Source organism: Brassica rapa, chromosome A02, assembly GCF_000309985.2.
Source record: "Brassica rapa cultivar Chiifu-401-42 chromosome A02, CAAS_Brap_v3.01, whole genome shotgun sequence".
NCBI classification, from domain to species: domain Eukaryota; kingdom Viridiplantae; phylum Streptophyta; class Magnoliopsida; order Brassicales; family Brassicaceae; genus Brassica; species Brassica rapa.
Window position 1 is genome coordinate 19725574 of NC_024796.2, and position 16255 is coordinate 19741828.

The 16255-nt window shown below is 29.4% G+C and overlaps 1 long non-coding RNA gene across 1 annotated transcript; it reads right to left on the reverse strand.

Annotated features, from left to right (window-relative positions):
* Positions 1-656: 656 nt before the first annotated feature.
* LOC103848544 lies at positions 657-10634 on the reverse strand. The gene is made up of 2 exons (XR_004455455.1): positions 5317-10634; positions 657-5224 (listed from the first exon to the last, which is right to left on the reverse strand). It is a non-coding gene; the product is annotated as an uncharacterized LOC103848544 (long non-coding RNA).
* Positions 10635-16255: the final 5621 nt, after the last annotated feature.

Below are 16255 nucleotides of genomic sequence, written 5' to 3' on the forward strand. Positions count from 1 at the left end.
TTTTTTAGTAAGAAGTTAAAAACATGAATTAAATAACTAAATATTAATCAAATAAAATTCTTAATTATATAATTAAAAATAGAATATTGAATTATCCAAAATCTAAAAATATAATTAAAAAAAAAGATAATTTCTATATATATTGTATTGTTATCTAAAAAATTATTTAAGTAAAAAGTTAAAAACATAAATTATGTAATTAACTATTAATCAAATATATTTTTAATTATATAATTAAAAATATAATATTAAGTTATTTTAAGATTTATTTTACTATACTGAATATAATGTACAAAGAACTTTTCAAAAATTATGAAAATGTTTAAGTCCGCATCGCGGGCAAAACAGCTAGTTCATTAGTATTGATATAAATTTCCTTTTTACTATCATTAATTTTTTTTTCAAAAAACTCATATTTCTCTTATTCATTGATTTCTCCAAGTTGTAATTTGAAAACTTTCGATCATCATCAAGGTGTGTTAAATGTTAACCAAATATAATCATATTTAGGTGTTATTTTTAGAGTATTTGCATCACATACCAAAGAATAACTCAATAATTAGCAAAATACCCAAATGCGCTATTACAGACTATACAATTAATTTTTAAGACTCTATTACCCATACTTCTCTACATTCTACTGATTTTTACTTTTCTCGTCCTCAATATCATTTTGTATACCACCGTCAGCAACATTACTACTTAAGACAAGTTCCCAACCCTTAATCATTCTTAAATTATTTTAAATTTCAATTTTTTTTAATTTCAAAATATTTGTACTTCTTCATTCCTCAGACTTAAAATCTTAAATTTAATCGCCAATTCTTCATAATTAAAATCCTATTATCCCTTTTTCTTTGTAGAAATAAAGGATTCAAGAGATCACTCAACAAACAATACAAAATGATTCAATGAGGTAAGTATTTTTCTTGCGTGGCTCAGTTAGTTATTGTAACGTATGTTCCTGTTTTCAAGTATCTTAAATTTCTACATGCATGTTCCTAGGGTGTCGTAGCGATGGAGTATATAAAAGATAATATTTCAACTTTAACCATCTGTGGGCTATTGAATCTGCAATATGTTTTTTTCAGCTTTAGCAAAAAATCTTTGCAGAGGATCTCTTTAAAGTTTACAGCAGCGATGTAAGTTTGCTGCCAGAACAAATAAGTGCAAAATTGCACAATCGGGTTCTTATATGTATTATCTTAAACTGTGCTCATTAGGGGTCTGTAATCAAGCTTTGAAGATATGTTATTATGGGTTAATATTTTTGAATTGATTTTTGTAATTTACTGTTAAAACAGTAACATATTCAATATAATTTAACATTTTATTTATTTTTACATGTATTTTTGAATTAACTTTTTAGATTCAGTGTTGCTAAAATATCTAATAAAATATAAAAACTTATTTATCCAGCATATCTAATAACTTATAACAATTTATTTCTCGGTTTAGTCTTTTACATTTATTATTCGCCGGCTAATATATATATAACATTGCATAACATTTAATTAATCAGTCATATCTTATGTAAAATATTTCAAAAGATTTTAATATTGTAACAATTACATTTTCATGTTTTTTTAAATTAACCGTTGAAATTAATTTTATACGACTAACATATATAATAACATATAATAAATTATTTATCTGGAATATCTAATAATTAGCAATTTATCTTTTGTTTTAGTCTTTTAAATTCATTGTTCTACGGCTAATATTATATAATACCGTATAACAATAACTTATCAGTCATATCTAATGTAAAATATATATGGGATTAGTTCTAATGTTTATCTCAATTTTATGGATATGCTTATATAGTAATCAACTTTACGTAAAATACCAATTGTGTATCGTAGTTTGGTGAAACCATTTTTTGTATCTTTAAAATATTTTTTAATAAATGGCAAAAACAGTAAATAAATCATCTTCTTCTTTTAGTTTCCGTGAAAATCTTATGCAACTTTCACGATAGCTTTCATTATAGATCTTTGACATCCACTCAAATGTTGCGATTTTCTTAAAGACTTAATGTTTTTTGATTAAATATGTACATTTCACAAGTGACATTCAATTCCAAATATTTAAAACTCGAAAAATGGAATATTTAATAAAATCGATTTGTTAATCAACTAATATCAAAATGCCACAGTTGATCTCTGTCTAACGCCACAGTTGTTATCCTTGATTTTATCAGTATCCTCCATATACTAAAGCATAAGTCACTCTACCAATAAATATTTTGCCACATAATCTAAGAATTAAAAAAAAAATCAAGAATGAAGAGACCAAACCTTCTTACGTGTGATTTTAAATATTTATCAAACATAAATATTTTCTGAATCCACCTTGCATGCGGTTCTTTTTTCAACAACTCCACGATCATCATTAAGAGCAATCTAAAAATAACTACATCTATTCAATTATTTATATTTGTGTGAGATTATTCTATGATCGCTTAATAATTAAAAAAAACTCAAACTCTCTTCTCTAATCCACAAGCCTAATAAGAGCACACATTGCTTCTTTTCCGATATAAATGGTTAACTATATTCATGGCAGGCTACGGCTATTATTTATCAAACTTCTGCAAGGTATTCTTCGACAGTCTAAAGGTAATAGTTCTTTTCAAATTTCTAAAATTTGAGACGAGACAAAATGGATATATCGAAATTTTTCTGTCTCTAAATATACTGTTTAAATATTTCTATTTTATCTTTTTGGAGCTAAAAAATAATGATTGACTGATGAAATTTCAAAACATGTGGAAAAAGCAACAAATCTCACACGCTGAAAAAAACTATCAACAAAAAAAGAAATTATAGGTATGAGTATTCTATTTTACTAACCTTTTTAGTGAAACTTTAAGTACCGTATTTTGCATGTTTTACTTCTAATGCTTTTTATTTATTATGTTATGGCAAAAAACAAAATAAAAGTCACAATGATACCATCTAAATAATATCATTATTTTTTTTGTGAATCCTGTTGAAAAGCTACTTGAATAACAAGGGTATATTTCTTTGTTTATTTGCCAAATCGACATGTTTTTTAAATATGCGTAAATAGGGAAACTAGAGTCAAATACCTTTTTTATAATAGAAAACTAGGGTAAACCCGCCCTACGGGCGGGTAAATAAACTTATAGTTCAAATTTATATTAGAATGGAGAGCTTGTTATCAAGTAATACAGGCGGTAATTATTTGTTGGTTAGATATTGTGTTTCGCCTGTATTTAGAGTTCTTATTTGCAGTAAATAGTGAGGTTGATTGGAAGATGTTGTCGAAGCTGTGGACACAACCTTTTATTTCTATGGTCATCTTTTAAAGTAATCATGTTTTTGTTGAAAAATTGAATATACAGCCAAAACTTTATAAAGGAAATATTTAGTTTTAGAAATCAATCTCTCTAGTGCTTTGGAAAAAATTCTACAGCAAAATATTTAAAGACACAACTAAAAATCTAAAGCCTAAATCTTAGAGCAAAAAAGATAAAACCACAGCCTCAACTAATCAAACCCAGTGTTTATTCATCTCATTATGCATGCATTAATTTTCTAAGTATTTGGTGTGTTTATTAAACATCAACCTTTATATAAAAATTATAATACATATATATTTTGACTATAAGAATTAGAAAATCAATTATAAAACTAAATTGAAACTTTTAGAATGTTTCAAATAAAAAATATTTATTATGATAAGTAGTAGGTAAGATAAATTAGTAGTCAACTATAGTTAATTATGGTTCAATTATTGGGTTCAAAAGACAGTAAAGACATGAAGTCTCTGATTGCTTATTTTACAGGTTATTCTATGCTGAATCTATTTGTTTTCTTTCTTATTTTATTATGTAAGAAAACCATGTTAAGAAAGAAAAGAAGAAAGTAAGAGAAAGAGTTGCATTGAAGACATAGTCTGATGGGGAAGTGCTCGACTACGGCTTTAATCAGAGTCGAGAGTATGGAAAGAAGGTGGAGAAGAACAGTCCAAATCCCAGGTAGGCAACAACATTTTCTTAATTTCGAATAACCTTTTAAAGTTCAACCTTGAAATTGAAATGCACCATACAACTGTCTAATTGTTATGATTAATTTGTTTTAAATAATTATATAGTTTGTGTGCCATTACATTTAAGTCAGTTTGTTATTAGAACAAAGAATGGTATGGTGAGTACTGTTTAAGTGAACTTGAAAATGCCTATAAACTATGTGTAGTCGTGAAAAAAAAATTAAGTTTCACTAAGGTTAGCATGTACACTTTTTAAAGGTAAAATGATTAGATCATATACAACTTCGTTATAGAGAAGAACAAAAAAAACAAACATGTACGCAGTTAGGCATAGCAGTATATATGATTTGCCAGCTTTTTCAGTCTTAAGTTTAAGCTGTCTAATACAATAAATTGCAGTGTGGTGTGCTAAAAGAGCTAATTACTCAAATTAAAAAAAAAAAACTTACACCATATTTGACCAAAAAGAAAAAAAAAAAACTTACTCGATAGAATCCTCATGCTCTTTCTGGCAACGCCAAATTCCTCTAGCCTTTTTTCCAAAATTTCTTTACACATTTTGAATCTAATCCTCTCCTCAAGCTTTGCCGATTGTACCTACATATTTTTAAACGAAATCAAGGAGACCAATGACCCTATAATCCTTTGGGAGAATATAGCATATAAAGTTGCAAGTTTAGAGTGAAGATTGATTTTAAGAAATCAAGTTTTGTGATCCCAGAAAAGAGTGTGTTCGCTTAGGACCATCATTAGACTAAATATTGTAGTAGTATATAAGAAGGCATGTGTTCAGAAGATTCTTCAAAGATGCACCACAAAAATTAGTGAATCTCCTATACCATCGTCTATATTACCTAAAATTTTTGGAACAAATAGGAAAATAGAGAAAGTCAGAGAAAGACCTGAGTAGCAATGAGATAGCTGAGATGATGGTTTATGCTTTTCGTCATTGAAGTGCATGTAAAAGAAAGCATTTCCGATTATAAGGTTCTTAAGAGAACCATGTTAAACACTAACATGGTCCTTGGAGGTTTTCTTTTGTGCTGAACCCATGAATCTGTTCTGGTGTATCTGGTGGTTGAATACAAAACTGATATGCATCATGCCCTTTGCGCTATCAAACAATAATACCCACATGCATATTCAAGCGAAGCAATGGATCAATGACTGTATATGTTATAACTTTGCTGTTGTGAGCAAGCACGATCTGATTTTCCAAACAGGAAAAAAATAATTTAAATGGGAACCATAATTATGTGAAAAATATATATGATCATAAGAACATGGTTACTAAATTACCTTGCTAAGGAATGAACTCTTTTGCTTTATCATCTCCAAACCTACTCTACAGCAGATATACCCTTTTGTAGGGACATGATTCTTCCTCACAACAGATTCTCTTTTTAAAGCTCAAGGTTGTAAAGTGTAAATGTTTTGTATACGGTGGTTCTGATTTACGTGGTGCCGTCTTCGGCTATAATTTGTTATTTATTAAAGGTGTACAAACGTGTGAACTTGGAAAGAACAAACTTTGGCTAAATCATTAACATAAATTTCTTAATCTGTTTAAAGTAAAGACTTGGACTGCCCTTTCTTTTGATTTTATGGTTCGGGTGTTTCTACTAATAGTTTGCTTGTCAAATTTTTTGGCAGTAATGTATTGGCATTTAGATACTGCATTTCAGTTTCATAAACGCACTACTCTGCTATTTGGCTTGTACCGCCGCTTAGATGTCATGCAATGCTGAAGTCTGTCTATATATAGAGAAGGACCCCATGATCAAATCATGTCAGCGGTTTCAGAGATGACAGATCTGTTAATTCTTGAGAGGTCCACCACTTGGGAATGCATGGCTTATTCAGAACACGTCTTGTAAAGAGATGACAGCAATATGCTCAATAACATAGGTAACTGTCACAAAGTAACAACTTGGAAGATTAAGAGTATACTTTTTTTTTTTTTGAGCAACGATTAAGAGTATACAAAGATAAAAATTCGCAGCTAGAGAAATGAGATGTACGAACATTCCGTATTTGCAACCACCATCATATATCCACAGAGACTTGAAAGATTCACAAATTTCTGAAACTTCCAGCAAAACCGCATCCACAATACTTATTTTTTATCAACATTATACTTCTTCTGCAAGTCCTAAGCTCAATCTCTTTTAAGATTCTACAGATACAAACAGAAAAATTCTTCTATTTCTCCAATGGTTCCACATGATTTCAGACTCATTTTTTTTAGATTTCTGCATCTTTTCCATAACCAGTTAACTCTAGTACTACCTGACTGGATTCTGGTTAACCGAAACTGACTCCAAACCCAATTCGACAACTTACGGGTATGGGTTAGACGCAATCGAGACATGGCTAATCCAGTCCTCTTCCTTCCAATGTTTCTCCCACTCCGGCCGCCTTTTCCTTCAAAGTCTTCGGCCAACCACATTAAGGCTTCCTTTATCAAACGACCTGAGGAGGGAAGAGCCGGGACTGAGCAGTTGACTTGATGAAGCCATACCTTTTTATAGGTAAGAATCATTGCCGGAAAGAATGATAAGATTCATTGAATGCGAAATCGTGGTTGTAGTGGATAGGAAAAATTAAATATTGGTTAATGAAGGTGATTCAATGCGACTTGTAACGGGTGAGAGGTGAAGAATAGAGACCAAAACGACATGAACAGACACAACGCGTAGATTACTAAGGAAGACTTGACTCAAACCCCATTTCAAAACCTCCATGGTTGGTAGACGGAATCAGATTCCGGAAGAGACGATGAACCCTAGAATAATTGGGAAGAAGATGTAGCTGAAATGGGCCTAGTTTTTATTTGGGTTCCAGCCCAAAATACATTATCTAGACACTACAAATAATCAATTCGTGAAAGCCAAAATAAAACGAAACCCATCGACTTTTTTTTTAGGAGACACGTGTCAAACTGTGGTGAAGCTATTTGATGAGGTGGCATCACCAGGAGTGAGGCAACATATTTTTATATAATTAAATATAATATCTAAACAAAAAAATCGTAACTGACATTTTTTTCCATCAGTGTTAATGAAATTGGAATTTTTACAAATATTTTTCAGTCCATATTAGATGAAATCCTGAGCTGAGAGTCCAACTGATTTTCCATACGTAGCTGAAGTATGTATGGTTAGAAGTTAATGCATTCCAGTGCATATGGTTTGTATTTATAATGAAAATATATATCAATTCTGTGATGGAGCTGAAATCGAGTTATTTCTTCTTTTCTTTTTTTGTTTAAATTGAAAATCGACTTAGTTTAGGCACATCTGTCACGAGTGTGTGTGTATATATGTTACATACATGTATTGGCTTCTGTATATATAAGCATATATAATGATCAACACTAACCTTGCAACCAAGTAACTGAATTAAAAATGTAAAATGAATTTGAAAAGAATATATCATTAATCACTTTATCCGTCTAAAATGTAAAGGGAATTCGAAAAGAATATATCATTAGTGTAGAGGAAAATGCTATTAGCATGAATCATGCAATAAAATTTGCTACAAATCATACTTTTTAACATAATAAATTAATCACTTCCTTTCCCCGTACGCAGTACGGGAAGAATACTAGTTTTTTTTTTGTCAGTATTTACCAATTTACATAAAAACAAAAAAAATCTAAAGGAAATATTACGTAAATCTGTTGTACAAACCTAAAACACATTTTTTTGACACTATACCTACAAATGCAAAACATGTTTTATTCACTGAGGGATAAAATGGTAATCTTGCTTATCCAACACAAATACCGAAACCTGCATTTTTACTGTTTTGGGTATTCTCTTAATTTTCATATTATTTTGGGGTTTTAACCCAACTCACTCTATTTTCTTACTTTTATCATTGTATCTTACTTTTATATAACGATATAATTTCTCACAATTTTTTTTTGTAGTTCAATGTATTCAAAACTAATAAAAAAATAAGATGAGATGTGCAGCTAAAGTAAGATAAAAGAATAAGCAAGAAACACTAATAAATTCAATGGCTGATTGCATGTTAAGGTATGTAAAAAATCTTAACCTCCTACACTTGATGAATTCTTAGAGGAAGAGTAATAAAAGCTGAGAAGAAGCTAGTGGGTTTGATCATTATCAAAATGAAAACAATGGTGAACAAGGCAATGAACATGAGTTTGACGAGAATGAGAATGAAGAGGATGATAACGCATATGGTGTTAAGGAATATCAGATAGATGGAGATATAAATGGTCCTCGAAGTTGGGAAAATTTGATAAAAAATGAGAGATTTTATGGTTGAAAAAGGTCCAATGGCAAAACCTTCAATTGATTATCATTTTTCAATAGATTATTTAGTCAATTTTTTTTTCTCATTCGTTTTATACCAGAAAAATAATGAATGGAGAGAAGTAAGTTATTTATGCAAGATAAACTTACGAATTTGTTGGCAACTATTAGGTCTGATGATAGGAGAAATGTCTCAAAACTGGAAACTGGTTAAGGAACATGAAAAAGATCATAAGCATATCACATGCATGATTCAATGGATGGAGTTGGAAGAGAGATCATAAGAATCAAACAATTGATAAGCCTATTCAAGAAGAGATCAACAAAGAGAAAAAAAAACACTGGAGAGATGTGTTGCTGAGTATAATTGCAGTGGTAAAAAGAATTGCTAAACAAAATGTTGCATTTCATGGAAATAGTGATAAGATCCATGTGAATGGTAATGGTAATTTCTTTTGTATGATTGAAGTATTTGCAGATTTTGATCCAGTGATGAAAGAACACGTTAGACGGATCTAAGCGTGAAACTCTCATTATCATTATCTCAATCACATGATTCAAATTGAGTTGATAGAGATGCTTGAGAATGAGATCAAACAAATGATCTCAAAGAAGATTCGATATGCAAAGTATTTTTCAGTTATTCTTGCCAGCACAACTGATATCAGTCAACGGGAACAAATGTCCATGGTTATCCGACGTGTGCATATTTTCGAGACTTCTCCAAAGATTGAAATAATTTTTTTTGACATTCTTGGAAGTCAAAGACAAAATAGGAGAAGTGATTTTTGACACCCTTCAAGATGTGTTGCATAGTCTTGGGCTGAGTATAGATGACATTAGAGGGCAAGGTTATGATAATGAATCAACATGAAAGTGAAAGTTAAGGAGTACAAAACAGGTTGCCAGAAATTAATCTCAGGGTTGTCTACACACCATGCGGTTGTCAATAGTCTAAATCTTGCACTTTCTGATATCGCTTCTTTGATAACTATCATTTTTGGAATTATTCAATGCATCTATAATTTGTTTGCTTCTTCTACAAACAACTGTGAAGTTTTCAGAGAGATTGTGATTGGTGTTACAATAAAACCATTATCACAAATTCGTTGGGAAAGCCGCATCAAAAGTGTTAAAGCAATACAATTTCATACTCCATAAATACGAGAGCCTTTGTTTTACTTGGCTGAAAACAGTGGAAATCCAGGAATAAGAAGTGATGTTGAGTCTCTTGCAATAAGTGGAATTTATGGAATTGGAAGCTTTGAGTTTTGATTGAAATGGTTATTTGGTATGAGCTTTTGTTTGTTGTTAACAAAGTAAGTAAGATTGTACAATTAGAAAATATATATATGATATTGCTATTATTCAACTGAAATGTGGTATTTCTTTTTTTATAAGACTATAGAGAAATATGTTTCCAATAAGCAAAAGTAGAAGCTGAACATATTGCTATTGCTATAGAAATTGATCATGTATTTTATGTGAAAGCAAAACAGTTCATTAATAAAAAGCAAATATCATGATGAAAAACCTAGAAAAAATGACCAAGGTGTGACATTTATAGCAACAAAACTTCAGAATCAATTACTTATCAAAATTGTGAATCAAAAGTTTGGTTTCTTTCAAAAAAAATGTTGGATTAACTCTAAAATTAAGAAACTAACTTTTAGTTTTTTTCTCAAACATCGTAATTAGTGTGATATTGATAGTAATAAATTATTGTTGTGATATTAATAGTAATAAATTATTTATGGAGTTGAAACTTTTAAGAGGAAGTTGCTGAAGCTTGTTATCTAAATATATGGACAATTACAAGAATTATTTTTGATAGATTAGTATTCTTTTAGGTTTTTTGAACAATAGGGTGTATTTTTAAAATAAAGTTCTCAAAATTTTTATTTTAGTAAATTTTTTATTTTTAGTGAAAAATATTAAACATTTGGAATTGTGATTTAGAAATTAGAATAACAAGAATTTTTTTAATAGATGAGTATTCTTTTTAATTTTTTGTTCAATAGGTTCTATTTTATAAATAAAATTCGCAGAAATTCTATTTTAGGAAAGATTTTCTTTTTATGGAGAAATATTGTAAATTTGAAGTTGTGATTTAGAATTTAGAACAACAAGAAATTTTGTTGGTGGATGGGTATGTTATTAGGTTTTTTTTTATCAATAGGGTGTATTTTTAAAAATAAAGTTCTCAAAAATTCTATTTTATGAAAGTTTTCTTTTTTTTATAAACAAATTTATACATTTCGAGTTGTAATTTAGAAATTAGGATAACAAGAATTGTTTTGATATAAGAGTATTCTTTTAGGTTTTTTTTACCAATAGGTTATTGATTGTATTTTTGAAATAAAATTCTCCAAAATTCTTTTTTTTTTTAAAATTCATTTTAATTGAGATATATTGTAGATTTGGAGTTGTGATTTTAGAAATTAAGATAGCGATAATTTTTGTTGTTAAATGAGTATTCTTTTAGATTTTTTGGTCCATATATTGTATTTTTTAAATAAAACTTTCAAAATACTATTTTTGGAATTTATTTTATTTTTATTGTAAAATATTATATATTTGGGATTATGATTTAGAATTAAGATAAGAAGAATTTTCATTGATAGATGAGTTTTATTTTAGATTTTTTTATCAATAGGTTGTATTTTTAAAATAAAGTTCTCAAAAATTTTATTTTTGGAAAGTTTTTATTTTTATAGAAAAATATTTTAGATTTGGAGTTATAATTTATAAATTATAACAACAAGATAAGAAGAATTTTTGATGATAAATGGTATTCTTTTACAATTTTTTATCAATAGTTTGTATTTTAAAAATAAAATTCTCAAATCATTTTTATAGGAAAGTATTGTAGATTTGGAGTTGTAATTTATAAATTATGATAACAAGAAATTTTGTTAATAGATAAATATTCTTTTATATTTTTTGATCAATATATTGTATTTTTTTTTTCAATATGTTGTTCTATTTTAGAAAAGTTTTTATTTTTAAAGAGAAAGATTGTAGATTTGGGGTTGTGATTTAGAAATTAGGATAATAAGAATTTTTGTTGATAGATGAGTATTTTTTTATTTTTTTATCAATAGGGTGTATTCTTAAGATAAAATTCTCAAAAATTCTATTTTAGGTAAGATTTCATTTTTATAGAGAAATATTGTAAATTCGTGGTTGTAATTTTAGAAATAAGAATAACAAGAATTTTTGTTAATAGATGACTATTATTTTAGATTTTTTTATTATTAGGTTGTATTTTAAAAATAAAATTTTCAAAATTTTATTTTTGAAAAGTTTTTATTTTTTAAGAAAACTATTGTAGATTTGCGGTTGAAAGCTAGAGAGGCTCAAAAGAGCGTTCAGCAGATTGATGGAGAAAGAGTGGTCGGCCTTTGGTAAAAGTGTATTATTGAAAACTTTGCATGCTTAATTATGCCATATACGGTTTTTATTTTTATTTATATCAATAGACTTATACTTATAAGAGAATAAGACCAAAAAACACCTAGAAATTTAATGCAAGATGGCATTGTCTGTGGGGGAAGAAAGTGAGTAAAAATGTAGGAAAATTACCATAAATACCACATTTATAGTACCATTTTTCATGTTTACACTAACCACTTTTAACCTCACTTTTAATGAAGGGTAAAATACAATTATACCCTTAGGGTTAACTAATCTAGACTTAGGGTCTAGAGTTGAGGGGGTGGGATAGGGTTTTTGGAATGTGAAATTTATGATTCTAATAAATATATAAATACTTAAAAAATATATAAAATTTTTTAATAGTTTCAACCATAATTTAAGTTTTTCAAAAATAAATTTGCAAAAAAAATAAAAAAGAAATCGAAAAAAAAAATTCAAAAAAAAAATTTATAAAAAAGTTCGATTTTGAAAAAGTATAATTCAAAAACATAAAAAAAATGTAATTTTTTTTAACTTTTATTTTTTTTTATCTTTTTTTTATTTTTTTTATTTAAAAAATAATTTATTATATATATAAATAACAAGTGCATAAGAGTCTTTTGCCACTTAATGAATAAGATATTTTTGAAAATGTCTTATTATTGGTGGTAAAAATAAAAAGTGGTACCATGAAAGTGATAAACATGTATTTTCCCCAAAAATTTAACATCTGTTGAAAATAAAAATAAAGGGAAAATAGTATTTATTTAAGTAAATATATTTTCTGGTTATAAAGCAATAGAGAGATGGTGTTGATGTAAGTGGAGAAAGAGGGGAGATGGTGAGACAACGACAAGAGATAGAGTCAAGTTAAAAAAAAAAATAAGTCAAGATTATATTGACTTCAGATTATTAAAATAACCAAGCGCAGCCTCTCTATAGAGTCAAGAGATAGAGACAAGAGATATATATAATAGTATTTCTTTGTTACTCTTTTGTTGAAAGGACAAGTTACAAAAAAAAAAAAGAATAAGTCAAGATTATATTGACTTCAGATTATTAAAATAAGGGTTTTTAGTAATTAAACCCCTCAACTAAAGATGAATCGTAAAAAAAACCCTCAACTAAAAATCCTGTGAAATAAACCCTCAACTTTAGTTCCGTTAACATATGTTACCCTCCGTCTAAAAACCCGTCACGGAGGGTGACATATGTTAACGGTTTATAAGTTGAGGGTTTATAATGTTGAAAACTTAGTTGAGGTTTTTTTTTTACGATTCAAAAATAGTTGAGGGGTTTTATCACTAAAAGTCATTAAAGGGTTTTTAGGTTATTTATTATCCATTTATACATTGTTTTAGATTGATTTGTAAGCCTTTAAAACTAATGTATATTTTTAATACATTAATCTATTATAAAATTAATTTATACATCTTAAATTAATAATTTTCAACACGATTTACAACTTATTATAACTTCAAAATAGTAAATTATTTGATATTTGGCAATAGTGATATAAAAAAAATTGTGTGTTTATATCGTCATTTTCAAATATCAAATAATTGAAAGTTTCTAAGTTATATTAAGTCTTAGTAGTGTTGAGGATAATTCATCCATGAAGTCAATCTTTCTATTTGGAGTATGACGTACTTTTTTTTATTTTCATGATTTTCGTCATGAGGCTCATACTTTCCTATTTTCCTATATTGTTCTTGATTTATTGTATTACTTTATGTTTCAAATATATTATTGATCAAGAAAATAAAAATATAATGTAGTTATTCAGAAATCAATGAGAATAAAAATAATCATGCATTATTTTGAAGGGGGGAGAAGTATGAGCCGGATGACAGAAATCATGAAAATAGGAAAAAATGCGTCATACTCTAAATAGAAAGATTGACTTTATGGATGAATTATCTCGACACTACTTAAGACTTAATATAACTTAGAAACTTTCAATTATTTTATATTTGACAATGACGATATAAACACACAAATTTTTTTATATCACTATTTCCAAATATCAAATAATTTAATATTTCAAAATTATAATAAGTTGTAAGTAGTGTTAAAAATTATTAATTTAAGATGTATAAATTAATATACAAATATATTAATGTATTAAAATTTATAAATTAGTTTTAAAGGCTTATAAATCTTAAAACAATGTAAAAATGATAATAAATAATTTAATAACATTTAATGACTTTTAGTGATAAAACCCCTCAACTAAAGATGAATCGTGAAAAAAAACCTTCAACTAAAAATCCAGTGAAATAAACCCTCAACTTATAAACCGTTAACATATGTCACCCTCCGTCACGGTTTTTTAAACGGAGGGTAACATATGTTAACGGAACTAAAGTTGAGGGTTTATTTCACAAGATTTTTAGTTGAGGGTTTTTTTTACGATTCATTTTTAGTTGAGGGGTTTAATTACTAAAAACCCTTAAAATAACCAAGCGCAGCCTCTCTATTTATAGTTGTCTTAGTCGGTAATATTTAGAGATAAAGACAAGGACAAAGTGACATATATATTGATGATAAAGCAGAAACAATGAGAGAGGATGCTTAGTGTCCTCATACATGGATGATCACATTTGTAACACTCCTCCTTGATCATCCATCTTGTATTACGTAGTGCCTTGTTAAAAATCTAGTCACGGAAAAATCCGATGGGATAAAAACCATGAAGAAGGAAAAAGAGTACACTGCCGTAATCTCCCCCTGAGAATAGTGGACTTAGCTTTTTCTTCAAAGGTCACGCAAATGCCGCATTCCGAATGTAGACGTGTTTTCGGAATGTTGTAGTTGGAAAAGCTTTTGTAAACGAGTCAGCTGGATTGTCGCATGACCGCACATACTGATGTCCACTTCTTTATTTTTCTCAAGCTCTCGTATATATGAGAAAAATCTTGGAGGGATGTGCTTTGTTCTGTCGCTCTTGATGTAGCCTTCTTTGAGTTGAACAACACAAGCCGAATTATCTTCAAATATTTTCGTCGGCTCTTTCTCGTTGACTATTCCGCTTGATTCTTGTGTGTGGTGACTCATTGACCGAAGCCACACACATTCTCGACATGCTTCGTGAAGCGAAATAGTTTCTGCATAATTTGAAGATGTCACAACCAGAGTTTATTTCTGGGACCGCAAAGAGATCGCGGTTCCACCAATTGTAAAAACATAGCCGGTTTGCGATCGAGCCTTATGAGGATCTGATAAGTATCCTGCATCTGCAAAACCAACCATACCAAACTCGGGTTTTCTAAAATACATTTACCCTAAATCAACTGTACTTTGGAGGCAATGAAATAAGTGTTTTATTCCGTCCCAATACCTGCGAGTAGGAGCAGAACTATATCTCACCAGTAGATTAGTAGCAAAAGCTATATCTGGTCTGGTACAGTTTGCAAGATATAACAGCCCACTGATAGCACTCATATAAGGTACTTATGGACCTAATATCTTCTCGCTATCTTCGCAGGGTCTAAAAGGATCACTCTCAACATTGAGAGATCTACAAATCATTGGAGTACTCAAAGGAGTCGCTTTGTCCATACGAAAGCGTTTCAAGAACCTTTTCGTATAGTTTGATTGATGCACAAATATTTCTTCTCGGAGATGCTCAATCTGGAGCCCAAGACAAAATTTTGTCTTGCCGAGATCTTTCATTTCGAACTCCTCTTTCATATGAGTTCGAGCATCATCAACCTCCTTTGGAGTTCCAATTATGTTCAGGTCATCTACGTATACAGCAATGATCACAAAGCCAGATGACGGTTCTTTATAAAAATGCATGGACATATCGCATTATTCACATATCATTTACTCAAAAGATATTCACTTAAGCGATTGTATCACATGCGTCCGGATTGCTTTAATCCGTAAAGTGATCGCTGTAACTTGACCGAACAAATCTCCCTAGATTTTTCTTTCAATGCCCCTGGCATTTTCAATCCCTCAGGGAGCTTCATATATATATATCGTTATCCAACGATCCATACAAATATGCAGTCACAACATCCATGAGATGCATTTCAAGATTTTTAGACGCCGTTAGGCTCATCAAAAAACTAAACGTAATTGCATCCATTACCGGGGAATATGTTTCCTCGAAATCAATTCCCGGTCTCTGAGAAAAACCTTGGGCAACTAATCGGGCTTTATATCGTGTTACTTCATTTTTCTTATTTACTTTTCTCACGAAGACCCACTTAAACCCAACAAGATTTATATTCTCAGGTGTTATGACTATAGGTCCAAAGATATTTCTTTTATTCAGGGAGAGTAATTCAATTTGAATGGCCTTCTTCCACTCCTCCCAATCATGTCTTTTTTTACATTCCAAAAGGGACCTTGGATCGGGATCATCATTTTCATGATCGATCTCTTTGCACACAGAAAAGGAGAACATTCCATCAACATCTTTTATCTTATTTCTGATCCATATATTTTCATCTCGGGCATAGTTGATGGAAATCTCATACTTTTATGTTCCCTTCTCGTCATCTGGACCATCTTTATCTATGCCT